Below are 4,221 nucleotides of genomic sequence, written 5' to 3'. Positions count from 1 at the left end.
AAAGGAGTACAGGCTCTGGCAAGGAGTCCAACAGGTGTTTAAGATCAGGAAGACAAAGTAGGACATTCGGGAGGAGATAAATGGAACACACTGTATACCATTTGCTCAAAAAGTTACGGGCCGCAGAACACTGAATGGGCGACTGAAAAAGTAGGGGAACGAAGGTAATATCTCACTATACCCACGTGAGAGAGTTCCCATATTACTGTATCATGGTTCCATGATATGTACCATATCATGGCTCTTGTCACTAATAATTTTGGAGAGTCAATGGGGAATGGGAACATGTGGGCAGATAATGGGTCCAACACCTCAACAATGAACCGACAGGTGTTGACTGCCTTGTTTGCCTGTGACTGAATACCATTGGTTGGTTTGTGGAGACGTGTGGTCGAGGTTTCGACCCTCATAAACGAGACGGCTGGAGCCAACATTAGCCTGGCTTGTTCGGGGTCCCGCTTGTGTTGACGGAGCATATATAACCGGGTCACTTGGCTGTGGAGCGTCAGTACAGCTTGGGAGACTCTCAGTGTTGTCTGTGTATCCATCATGTCTATTATGCGTTGTGTTGTAAGTATATTATGTCTTTAAATTATTCGTAGTATTCGATGATTATTAATAGTGTGTTTTAAAATGTATTTAATTTGAAGTTTGACTAAATGGCTGTTTTTAGAGCCTGGTCCTCCTGCTGGTGCTCATGGCTCTACTACACTTCTCGACGGCCCAATATTGGCATGATCGTCGGTACCAGCCAGTGTATGGCCAAGGTTACTACCAGGACAACTACGGGTATCGTCCCACGTACGGCCACGGTTATCAGCAGTACTACGACGACGGGTTCTATGGTAGACACAGGTGCGTTCAAGAGTAACGCGTAAATATTAACACTTATGAATTAGTCTTCAAAAAATACTAGTATAAATTTACAATATTGTGTATGAACATTGACTACGCTAGGCTTAAGCACTAGCCTTGAGCACTAGGCTTAACACGCAAAATTGACAAGTTATTACCCAAGTAAACTTTAAAATCCTTAATTCTTAGTTATCAACGAATAGCTTAAACTAAGTTTATAATTTAAGCGAGTGACTTGCAAAAATTTGTAAATTGAAGGCCGTAAATGTTAGGATTTTACATATACAATTCTGACCTGAATAAAATTAAGATATCTCCTACACCTAATAAAATTGATGCACCCATCACAACTGTCTTGGATAACTAACTAGGCCTTCTGGTTATGGACCTAAACAAAGAATTGCAGGCAGCTCTTTACAGCCTGACTGAAATGACAATCTGTTTTCGGAAATGATTAAGAACTTGAGAATTTGTCCTAAAAGATCGGTTGGTTACCCTCTGTAGAAGGGTTAGATTTGACTTCTTTAATGGTTCTTTTTTTGCTTTGTGCACAGCCTTTCAATGGTTATCTAGCAAAGTTTGACTTGGTTTGTCCTGGGGAAAATCTCTAGTCCGTTCTGATCTTAAAGAAATCTCTTCTAGTCTATAGAAAAACCTATTGTAGTCACAAATGCTTGGTAATAGATTATTCTACAACTAAATTTTGCATGCTCTATCGGTCAATTTCACATTTGCATTAGTCTTAATATGCACTGATATTTTCAGTATCATTGGAATGGCAATTTTTTTTTTTTTTTAAACTCCCCCCCTCCCCCTTTGTCTTGCATTTGACTGTGCCTTAAAAGCGGTCTTTTTAAGCTAAAGTCTAGTACGAATTTGGTTAAGTAGTTTAGAACTTGGGTAGTTGTGTTAACTTCAGGTTGTTTTCTACATACTCGAATATTCGAAACGGTTGGTACTGTAAATAAGCCAAATCTTGTCGGGCATTACCAAGGTAACTGTTAATATTGACCAGGATAAAAGCAATTAGTGACAGCTACTGCATTTCTTTTAAATGCACAAGGATAATTACTGAAACAATATAAGTTTAAACACTTTCTTAAACATTTTGAAGACATGACTAGATGTCATAGATCAGTTTGATAGAGAACAAAACAGAAATTAAAAAGTCTGAGTTTGTAGACCGTCCTTAAGCTTTGCAACAAACTGTTACCTTTATGAGTTTGACTTGGTGTTAGTTCGTTATGGCTGAAATAAGTTGTGTAAAGTTTAGTTTCAGCTAAAAACTAGTCGCATAACTTGAGTGTATAGGGCAGTATCTGGTGATTGAGGACACTAAATCGTTAATCAGAATGGTATGTAGTTTATAAGACTCCTTCGCAGGAAAGTGTGAAGCAACTTTTCCCAATGTTCCTGTGGCACTGGCTAAGTTCCAACATAGCGATGTACCACATTGTACCTGTTACTATCATTTTATGATCGCCTAATTTTTTTTCAGGTTTAGGTACTGAAGACTTGTAGCAAGAACTCTGGTGGCTGCTCTAAATTCTGTAGAATCTTCCAGTGATGGAACACATTCTGTAATTTGAATAAATGTATTTAAACCAATTGTACTTGTAATTTTCCAATAGGTGGGGGGGGGGTGAAATAGCTTCAAGCTGTCAGGTAATTGGTTACAGATAGAATAAAGATTCTAGTACTTGTCGTTAAAACTTGGATTTTAAAGCTATAAAAAATTTAGTTTTATTAGTTTGTTAGTGAGATTTTTTGATAATACTTGACAATTAAACTTCAGTAGCAGTGACTCGCTTGTCACAAACTAGTTGTAATTCTCATTAAGCGTTTATACAATCTGCATCAAAACTAACTAGCAAATCTGACGTCTGACCCTATTTAGTCAAATCGGAAATCTTCTAATTGACATAGGTGGCCCTGAGAGAAAGTATAATTTTCCAAATCTTGCACCCCCCCCCCCCCCCTTCCCTGTCCGGCTCGTTGTTGCGGTGAGGAGGCTTGGTGGGCGGCTACCAGTGGGGTGATGCTCCATGGGACAGTCCTGTCTTTTTGTGGCCTTGTACTCCTCCTGATGTCCTCGCCAACTTTGCTGGACTTTCTTCCTCCCTCCTCCTCCTTCCTTTCCCCCCCCCCCCCCCCGTTTGTTCTCCCCTCTCCTCCTTTATCATTTCCCGCTGACCTTGTGCCTGTTTTGATCATTCTTTTGGCCTTCTCTTGTTTTGACGTCTGGGTGTTTGAGGAGGCATACTCTTGCGACGTAGAGTACTACAGGTGCGAGCGCACGGAACCTTTTATTGTCAATCCTCCTTTCGACATTGAACCAGATCTCGACTGACTGTTCTTAAGGTGGTGTTTGTGGGGTGTATAATCCCGACGCACCCCTAGGGAGGGCCCCTAGGGAGGGCCCCCAGCAAGATCGGCAACATGTCTCTTGTTGGGTGTCCTGCCTCTAATGGTGGATGAGGGCACATTCGTGAAAAGAACTTCTTTCCTCTTGTCTCTGAAATCTGTTCCTCTCATTCCTTCCCATGCTCGGGCGCTTGGTGGCCCAACCCACGAGTCGGATTGTGTTGAAAGACCAGGCTCTAGACCCCAACTGCATTGGGTTTGACCTTGCTCCTCTTTCGACCCTTCTGACTACTCCCCTTGGCTCCCCCCCCTACCCTCTCTGGTTGGGTCGAGCCACAAGTTCCCCGGTAGTACTCGCCTTGTCCCCTGGTGCGGCTTAGTCTCTCATTGTGCCTTTTAACCCCTCTGGGGGTTCTCGACGCACGCCACGGCCGCATTCGCACAATACCTTCCCGTACTGGTCCGTACCATGCCTTGTTTGGTTCTGCTTCGTGGGCCAAATAGTTTGATCCTCTGGATTCTTTACATCTTGACCCCCTCCCCATCCAGCCCATTGGTGCCGTGAGGGGGCTTAGTGGACGGCTGCTGGAGTGTGGTGTTCCGTGGGACAGTCCTGTCCTTTTGTGGCCTTGCACTCCTGCTGCTGTCTTCTCTAATTGTGCCGGATCGCTTTTCCTTGTTTCCTTTTTTTCTCCCTCTACTCCTATCTGCTTGCCGTTTCCTGCCGACCTTTTGCTTGTTTTGGTTATTCGTCTGGACTTCTATTTTGATGCCCGGGTGCTTGAGGAGGCATACTCTTGCACCCGTAGAACTGTAGTACCAGACGTCTTGAGGGAGGGGAACCTTTTGTCAATCCCCCTTTCGTCGCTGAACCCGATCTCGACGGACTGATGGTTCGTAAGGTGGCGTTTGTGGGGCGTATACTCACGACGCACCCCTAGGGGGGGGGCCCGGCATGATCGGCAATGGCTTCCTGTTGGGTGTCCTGCCTCTAATTATGGC

The 4,221-nt window shown here is 43.7% G+C and overlaps 1 long non-coding RNA gene across 1 annotated transcript; it reads left to right on the top strand.

The window, feature by feature from the left end:
* The first annotated feature begins 417 nt into the window (after window positions 1-417).
* LOC138356965 (uncharacterized) lies at window positions 418-2,463 on the top strand. Its single transcript, XR_011224735.1, has 3 exons — window positions 418-570; window positions 674-855; window positions 2,354-2,463. It is a non-coding gene; the product is annotated as an uncharacterized lncRNA (long non-coding RNA).
* Window positions 2,464-4,221: the final 1,758 nt, after the last annotated feature.

The sequence above is a fragment of the Procambarus clarkii genome, chromosome 75, assembly GCF_040958095.1.
Source record: "Procambarus clarkii isolate CNS0578487 chromosome 75, FALCON_Pclarkii_2.0, whole genome shotgun sequence".
Taxonomy (NCBI): Eukaryota; Metazoa; Arthropoda; class Malacostraca; order Decapoda; family Cambaridae; genus Procambarus; species Procambarus clarkii.
The sequence above is the reverse complement of the archived record's forward strand: the minus strand, read 5'-3'. Positions and strand labels throughout refer to the sequence as shown.